The sequence below is a fragment of the Rhynchophorus ferrugineus genome, unplaced genomic scaffold (assembly GCF_030347505.1).
Source record: "Rhynchophorus ferrugineus isolate W39M unplaced genomic scaffold, kcgeb_rfMv2 rfM6, whole genome shotgun sequence".
Taxonomy (NCBI): Eukaryota; Metazoa; Arthropoda; class Insecta; order Coleoptera; family Curculionidae; genus Rhynchophorus; species Rhynchophorus ferrugineus.
The window spans coordinates 35274042-35283729 of record NW_027472585.1 but is presented as its reverse complement, the minus strand read 5'-3'; the positions used below and the strand labels follow the sequence as shown (position 1 = coordinate 35283729).

At 31.9% G+C, this 9688-nt stretch overlaps 1 long non-coding RNA gene across 1 annotated transcript; it reads left to right on the top strand.

The window, feature by feature from the left end:
* Nucleotides 1-2237: 2237 nt before the first annotated feature.
* LOC143198337 (uncharacterized) lies at nucleotides 2238-8751 on the top strand. Its single transcript, XR_013006197.1, has 2 exons — nucleotides 2238-2346; nucleotides 8471-8751. It is a non-coding gene; the product is annotated as an uncharacterized LOC143198337 (long non-coding RNA).
* Nucleotides 8752-9688: the final 937 nt, after the last annotated feature.

Sequence of the window (9688 nt, the reverse complement as noted above, 5' to 3'; positions counted from 1 at the left end):
CGATATCTCTATAATCTTCGTTAGGTTACTGTATTACTACCTGCTATACTATACATACTACTATACATCTTTCTTGTTTCCATAAAATCTCTCCTGTATACATAAAACTAAATTTAATCACTGCATTCTTCCTATTGGATTTGCCATATCTGAAAAACAGTTAGTACTCTTTCTCTCCTCACCAAATGCTCATGTATATTTTGAACTATTACACACATATATATGCACATAAATCATTCACAATATACAGTACGATTTCCTACAGTTATCATATATTAATTATATTATATTATACTCATATTAAGTTGATTTCACTCTCATAACCATCTCTTGGAATTTATCAGCATTGAATCAAAATCATTCAGAAAGTTTTATTCAAGTGAATAAATAAGCATCATTTGTCACGTTTTTCTTCAATGTATTTGATTGAATTCTTCAATGTATTTATTCGTAAATCGTAGGTTTTATTAGTCATTTACGTTTCCAGCATGAAGAAAAATATGTCTGTAATGAGTTATTAATAAATGTTATGACCACTAACACCTAATCATTTGTTATTGCAACGTATACCTTTTTTCCATCAACTTGTTTTAACACTATATTTATTATCTTGCCATGAGTAACCCACTGTCTTATTCTGAAATATCCATGTTTAAATACATAAATTGAAATAATAAGTCTTCCTTTATTTTATTATATGGTTTTCAATATTGCTTTTTTTGAAGCAATATCTGGAAGTTCAATTAGACCTCTTCGTGGTTTAGTTTTACTACCCAACGGTACATGCAGGTATGTTCTAGCTGCATATCTCTAAGCTAATTATGGATACTTTCTAAACTAATAGTCTCCCCGGTAATAGTAAAGTACTCACTGTTTTTATATATTTCATATATTTGATCTCTGATTGAGCTAACATCACGCTGATCTTGATCCTCTTACGAGGAAGTTTTCTATTAAGTGAATCTAAGATTATAATTTTTAATTTTTTGAGATATTTTATTAACCATGCCCATACTAAAATATTTTCAATAAAAACCGCAGTAATTTAATATTTAAAAGTAAAAAATTATTACCTTTCTAACGAATTTTACTGGCAAGTGGGCACCTCCATTATCTCGCTCCTATTCGAAGCAACTGATTAGAAACGCAATCTGTTCTGCCTGGCTTCGGCATTTTCAATCAGAGTAAAAACAAGTAGCGATTTGACATTTTTTTGAAATAAGCAAAGCCTTAAAACAACATTTTCCGGTTTATAACTTGCTATAGGTAGTTATTCTAATTAATATTTTGAAGAATATTGCAGATATTTAACAATTAGACGACTTTCATGGACTCATGCGGTCACATGTTCGAACGTATCCGACTGCATTGTATCTCTTTTTAACTAGAATAAAACGAGAAGAAAAATAAATAAATTTACAAACTGTGGCAGACAATATATTTCAGGCTGGGTCTCTGCAGGAACTGAAGCTAAACGTTCCTCAAGGTATCTTTTCGGATTTGATGGTTAGAATTCCCTATTATGTTATAATCTACATAATTATAAACTACTGAGTATGGCGAAAAACGAGAACACTATCTGTCTGATGTTTTCATGATGACACACAGTTCTTGCATAGTGGCCAAAGTTGGCCGCATCTGGGCGATTATATTCTTCAGACAATTAAATTGTTCATAGTACTGATTCGACTAAGAATTTGACCGTAGGGTAACAACTTAAGATATAACCTTCATCATAGCTTGACTACCACTCAGCTCAAAGCGCTTTGACCATGGTTCGCTGGAAGGACAACGGAACTGATCCACTTTTTGCTACACACTCGCATACCAAATATTGAATACTTCTCGGTATATATAATATATATAACACACCGTAAATATTTCCTACATTATATCGGAACTTTAGGATATCACTAATCAAGAATTAATTAATTATCAGAAATTAATCAAGAGAATGTTTGCTAATTTGTATATTCTTTTATTCTAAATCCTGTTCTATTCGTAATTTAAATTGTTTCACTCCAATATTTGCCAGTCCTCCGGGAAAACGTTAATACATTTGATTGTATACGTTGGTGAAAAAAGTGAACACGAAAAAACCATCCTTCTAAAGCGGTGTAAAACGAGACAGACGCATGGCTGACTGTATGCTAGGTTATTACAGGAGGCTAGAGTGTTTTTTTGTGTAGCTTTTACGTAACCTTCGAATGTTATGTGTCGCGATCATTAGCGGATCGTGTGCGACAGGAATAATACGGGTTTTGTTGGTGTAGCGTACACCAAAGTATTTTGATTAGTTTTTGTGTAACAATTATTTTTCATACCTTGAACTCGACCAGACAGTCGGTAACTAAAAATATAATAGTGTACAACTTTGCTTTTGTTGTTTTTTTTGTTTTATATATTAAAAACTTGTTATATGTCATATTATATTAATTATCACAATAGTTATCGTTGTTGCCTCGCTAATGCTTTTACTAATAATTCCTTTATATGTTAGTAATATTAATTTGTAAGCATTTATTAGCCATGCCGTGCCCCTATTGAAGAAGCATTATTCTGATGGAGTGATGTTTAAAATATATGGATGTAGAATATAGATATTTTTATTTGTTAATAGTGGCAGCTATTTTTTTTATTTGATAGACTGGCTATGTAATATTAGATAGGAATGGTTCTTCCTGAGAATAACATAGTTTTTGTGCATTTTGTACTTTTTTAATTAATCTCTTAGAAATTCAACAATCTTCCCTTGGGCAATAAGTGATCTGCTGATAAAGTTATAATCTAAATCTTATTCTAGATACTATTCTAACTAATACTTAAGTCTATTCGATCTTATTCTAAAGACTATTCTAACTTATTCTAGAGATTACTAAACCTTACTCTATGTGTCTACTAATTGTGGTAGTTTGCGTTTGAACCTATGGACTGTCATCGCGCATATTTAACTCTGTGGCGAGTGCATTGAGTCGCACTAATAATATTTCAGAATACTTCGCACTAGCACTTCGAATAACACTCGTTATGGGTTCTAAGGGGATATCGCATTGAATTATTGGATACGTAAAATGTATTAGATTTCCTTGTTGTAACCCACAGTTCAATATCGTAGGTCCAAATGGGCTTAAGTATTGACTTATACAACAAGACCTTGTTATCTAATGATAATTTTGATTGACGCCCTCTAAGCCAATACATTTGGTTTAGTTTAAGCCCAAGCGTTTTGTCACTTTTACCGAGGGACAAGTTCTTATACAAAGGGTGAAAGTCATATGGGTAGATTGTGTCTCATTTGCTTTGATATGCCACATTTTCAACCACAATTCGACTTTATTAAAATGAAGTTCGAGCTTTTTTTCTTGCTGATATTGGATCCTCGTGTGATGATAAAACTGCTGTATCATCAGCATATGCTGCAACAGTAGTGTCTTGAAGTCGGTAGGTCAACTGTATACAATAAATATAACAATGGGCCAAGAACACTGCCCTGCTGAACAGCCGAATATATTGGGTATAGGTCGATGTATTCGTCACTGTTTGACAATAGTTTGACAATAGTCAATCTGTGAAGCTTGATTTCAGCTGTTGAAAGTGCGCATGGGGTAAAAGCTTTTTCATTTTAATATGCAGTCCAGTGTGCCACTCTTTTTCAGAGACCTGAGATAGATTGAGAAATGCAGAGGAGCAATATTTTTTATCGTTTAAGATTTTGTTAATTTGGTTGACTAATCTATGAATTTGTTCTATTGTTCCGTGTTTATTACGGAAGCCAAATTGATGGTCTGGAATAATATTTCTCTCTTCTGCGATTATTTTGAGTCTGTTAATGTATAATTTTTCAAAAAGTTTAGAGATCACTGGTAACGGGCTTATAGGACGCTAAGATGAGACATCTTATGATTATTTTCATTATAGTGCATTTTTATTTTATTAAGAAAACTTTTGTTAATTCAACTATTTATTTTTCGAGCAGTTTATGGAGAACATTTTGTCCATGTTAGATACCAGTTACAGATAACTGTTTTGATGTTCCATGGATTGAACAAAAAAGTGTTGATCAAGTTGACAAACACTCTAAAATAAAGTAGAGTGTATTGGAGGCATTACCAGAGCAGAGCAGGATTAACATAAAATAATAAGAAAAATCATTGGAATAATCAAATGTTGATTAGTGATGGATTCCAGAAACAATCTACAAGAGAATAAAGTAAATTATTACTGTTCATGAAAAGCTAATTTACCACTAGTATACAAAACACGAAAGTTGCACCTTAAGATAGGGCTCCAACAAAACTGGCTGTTGATGAAGAATAATAATGACATCAATAGGTATTATGAGCTGCTAAAGCTGAGTCAAATGAATGATAAGGAACGCTATTGGTAACAAATCTATAAATTAAAATAAACTATCAACAGAAAATGGCCAAATTTAGTCATAGTCACTAGATATTAATCTGATTTCATCATGTAAAATGATTTTGGGAAATACATACTGATGTATAAACCCCACACTTGCCTTGCTTGTCTCTTAATGAAAGTTTAAAAGAAGAATAGTATCAAATCAATTTGTAAATTGAAATTGTACTAAACATAATTAATATAAAATAAAATTAATGAAAAAAAAGTTTAAGTCATTAGTACATGCTTGGATTGGTACATTAATGAGAAGTAATTGAATAATGAGGAGTATACTGAAGAAGATTTGGAGAAGTAGATATCCATCCTTGTCACTTCTTTAAACTATAGATAATACTTCTAGTAATAATCTAGTTAAATTTTCCTACAAGAAAACGCCACGAATTTTTTCGCAAACCCGATATCTAAACCGTTCAGGATTAAAAATATTTTCTTACTTCAGCAACAAAAAATATTTATATGATATATAACGGGAGACACGGTATATAGGGGATATGTAAGATTTCTCCGGCACCGAACACAAAACCTATTTACTCGGGAATTATAACATTTTTACGAGCCGCTATTTTCCTACGAAACCACCGCAAGGGGAAAAAATCCGAAAACCCGAAACCGTACATTCCTCGCCGGTGCCGTCCTCGCTTTTCTTTTGTGTGCGTCCGTGGAAATCGGGTGCGTTCGGAAAGGAAAGAAAAAAAGAGTATATACATATATATCGCGAGCTTCTCGGGACCTAAACACGTAATCATCAACGTGGAATTTAATCAAAAGGAATCGACTGGAGACGGAAAATCTGATGTTTTATTAACCAGCTTTTTGCAACAGATCCGATTTTTATGCCGCGGTTTTTATCGTTTTGGGGGAAACAGATAAAACGCCGTTTGATATTTGTATACATAAAAATGGAGAAGCGAAATAAGGAAATATACTCGGCTATCGACCGAGTATAAGGTATTAGGGCTAGGAATTTATTCTTATTTAATTCTTGTTATTTTTTGTTTAAATAGTAATTTATTGTAATAACTACTCATACATAACTACTCATAAAGTAATTTTAGAATTAGTATCACATTTGCGGAGTAAATTCGTTTATTTATACTTAAGAAAGATGTTTGATTTAAGTTCAGAATAAATATAATATATATCTGTTTTATAGTTTAGGTGTCTTATTTTATTATTTAACTTATTTATTAGATCATTTAGCTGTTTTTTGCAAAATTGGTGACATGGGAGAAGAATTATAACTTGGTAAAATATATTATTATTAGAATTCTATTGAATATCTGGTAAAGAGAGTAAAACAGAAATCACGTACCTAGCAAAAAGGATGTCTTATCGACTCGTTATCGAGTGTTCGCATAATGGGGGTGCAGATATCGGGACTATACGATGCTTGTAAGAAGTTTAACCTGGTAGAAAGCCTCTGACGGAGGCTATAACCATAAACATCAAGAAGGCCCCAGACCGTGGAATTTTCGAGTATTCCTTGAGAGTCCGTAACGCACATATTCTATCGCAGTGAGAAGTTCCTAGCTGCAAGTGTCTTTCCCTTCCCGAAATTTTGAACGAATCGGAATGCAAAAAAAGGTTTCTTGAACCAATATTCTCAGCCACCACCAAGAACACGACGAGATTCGATGATAAAAAACGAGACATCGGGAGTGTGGAATTCAAGAATAAAGAAAATCAGAAATAAAAAGAGTATTTGATTATCATACTTTAGAATTAGCCAAAGAACAGTCAGAACAGAAACAACCATCAAAATTAAATGGAAAATACAAGCTCATATCAAGAACAGTGGAATTCATATATGTCATGGTATAATCATCACTTGGGCCCGATCGGTATCGGTATTAGTTAGACCAGAGATATGATTTAGTAATTTGTTATTATTATTTTTTTTAGTGGTTTTAATTCATTTCAAAATTATTTTCACCATTACGTATCGATTTTTTTTATATTTAGATTTTACTTCTTTAAATTTATATATTTGTTGCATTACTCATTTAAACAAACAAACTCGCCTTTGTGCATTAATTTATGCAAAGGAGACAAAAAATACATTTTATTTTATTTACAAAATTGTTTTCTCTCCTTAACAACCCAACAATAGTAATTTATTGTAACAGCTGCTTTAATGAGATTTTATATATAATTTTATAATTAATATTACATCCCAAATGAGACATGACATTAAAAAATTCAAAAATGACACCATGAATCAATTTCTGCGAGAATTTGCTAATAATGCTAGTTCTGAAAATTCACTATCGAGAGCTATCAGAAACCTACGAAGATCTGAATGCAAATAATTTGGATATAAAAACGAGGATGAAGCCAGAGACAAGCAGAAGGCTACCATATTTGCAGACCACCTGGAGAGGATGTTTGAACCCTATATAGTAAATGACGTTAAATCATTAACCTGTGTCTTTGGACAGTAAAGGGCGATAATTCCGTTTGTAACTATAACCGAAGTTAAAAAAAAATAAAAAATAATATTAGTGCAAGAAATGTTTCAAGTATTGACCTTTTATCGGGAAAATATTAAGGGAATTTCCAGGCAAAGCACTAATTAAGATCATCAAGCTAATAAACGCCTCTTTCTTTCAAACTAAAATATATACCAAAACTGTTAAGGGTGGCTGAAGTAATTATGATTCCTAAACCAGGAAAGCCACCACATAACACAGCGTCATACCGACCAATATCACTATTGCCGAAAATGTCTAAATTATTTCAAAAACTTTAATTGAATAGTTTTTGTTTCCAGATTAATATTCAAAACATTTTAGAGTCAAATTTAAGATACCAAGCACTTTAAAGTCAAACAAAAAGATGCCTATTCTAATTTGAAGATAATACAAGGATGTGGGTGGTGGTGCCACAGGTAGTGTATTGGGGCAAGTATTTTATCTGTACACTACGGACTTGCCTACATTCAATGAAAATATTATTGCTATTGAATCCTAGCTATTGGAGATTCCACCAATAAAAGTATCATACACAAGCCAGTACAGATAAATCAACAAGTAGTCCCTTATGGAAATACTCCCCAAACATCTTGACATGACCCTTAATGTTAACCTCAGGTCGAAATCATGTGTTAGGAAAATATTTGATGAATTCAAGCTGAAGTACAAAAATGTTGACTTAGTGTGTAGATATTCAGCCTTGTCAGTAAGCAATTACTTTCACTTTACCTTATGTTCAACTCTGGGGTTGTACCAGCCAAAACAATAGAACTGTTATACAAAGAATCAGTCGTAACGTTTGTAGTTTTTAGTAAAATTCACTGCAGATTATAAAGAGTGACATAAATGTTAAGGTTAAAGTTTCTGTCGTAGAATAAATATTTTCTTATTTTAAAATCGTAGCGAAGTAGGATATAACCAAATACCTTATTGTCTTAGTGTTAACTTACTAAGATTACTATTGCTAATAAATAATTTTTTGCTTAGATGGTAGTTTACGAAGCAACATTACCACAAGTTACATTTATAATAATGAACATATTTATTTCAATGTCCGTTTGATTAGAAAATATTTTCCTATATTTTAGGAAATATTGCAATATCATATTGATATAATCCATCATCTGCTAATGATAACTCTGCAAGATATAAGACAAAGTTACCTTTTCCACAAATACACGCCATATTGATAAGCTAAATCGCGGACCATAGAAAAATTGACCATAGGCTTATTGGACGAAAACTTCAACCAAAAATATTCAATCGAATGGAAATAATTCTGATCGAATTATTATGATAAGTTCTTAGATCTTAAGAGATCAGTTTATCTTGGAATATTGGAAATACAAGGACCTGGAAATCAGCCTCAAAAGTACTGGGAAAATATTTTAGAAATATAAGAAAGTAAACGGTCTTACTTTTCCACTATGAACAATATCTGAAATTGATTTATATGCTTTTAGTTAAAGTGTTTTTATTTAGTTGTTATCTCGCTTATATTACTTCATTGGTTGCAATACATTTTTAGTATGATGTTCAGATTTATATATTCTTTTAATATATTCTCATTATTTAAGTACCAAAGATGTGTGGCGACCGCCACGACCCTTTAGGCCACCACCAATTCACCATCAACAACTACAAAGGTTGGCAAAGCCGGTGGATTGGTACCATGCAGTTCCAGGGTATAAAAGACCATCAGGACGACGTCTCTCTCTCTTTTCTTATCACCGTCCCCCTGTAACAGTACCACTTCCACAGCGCTACCGTACTTCCTTCACCTTAACCTAATATCCTGTCAATCCTCCCATCGACCACATGTATCAATCGCAAGTTAAAATAAACAACTTTGATTCAACCAGTGTTTTTAGTTCCCGTGCAAATTCCTTCCAAAAATAGTAGTGAGTGTTCTGATAGATAACCGCAGCGGCAGCCACACTTTTCGACCGATCGACCGACCCGACGAACATTCCTACAGATGCAATAATAAATGTACAGTAAAAACATTTTCTAATGATAATGTGTCTCATAAATAAAGTCATAAAGGTAATAACAAAGACACAAGAACCAAGAGGCAACCTTATTTTAACTATGTTATTATTTATTCAACCAATAATAATAAAGCTTTTATAAAAAAAAGTTACATCTTTAAACAACTCAGAAAGATTGAACATATCGGAAGATTGAAAATAAAAAATCTATATTAAATATAGAAAATACCACAAATTGTTATCATTATCTGTTTTGTCATCTTTTTGACATACTTTTTTTATCCACTTATACTTCTTTAGTGTTATAGATTAGCCAAGCATCGACATAAGCGAATATAAAAGACTATGTTAAGTTTCTTCAGTTTTTCTTAAGAGCTTATTTCCGTAAGAATATATACATCATTTTAAATCATGTTCTCAATTATTATTTTCAATAATGTACTTTCATTCTGTAGTTATTTTGGCTTCCTTCTTACTGATACTAATAGTTACTCCATCAGTACAGAATCATAGATACATTGTTGATACATGCAGGATATGCGATAATTGTGGTTACACAGAATAAAAAAATATGTCATTTCATATTTTTTTAAATAATGAAAAATATAAAATCAAATTTGCTCTGTACGCGTCAACTGAAAATATGAAAATCTATATTCGAAAATAAATATAACAAAATTCCTAATATCTAACCCAATACTTTATATACTTTTCGTGAAATTATTTTGTCTCTATTTATTGGAAATACAATATATAGTTCCTTACAATTATTTTCAAACATTGTGAAAACTAACAGCGAAGAAA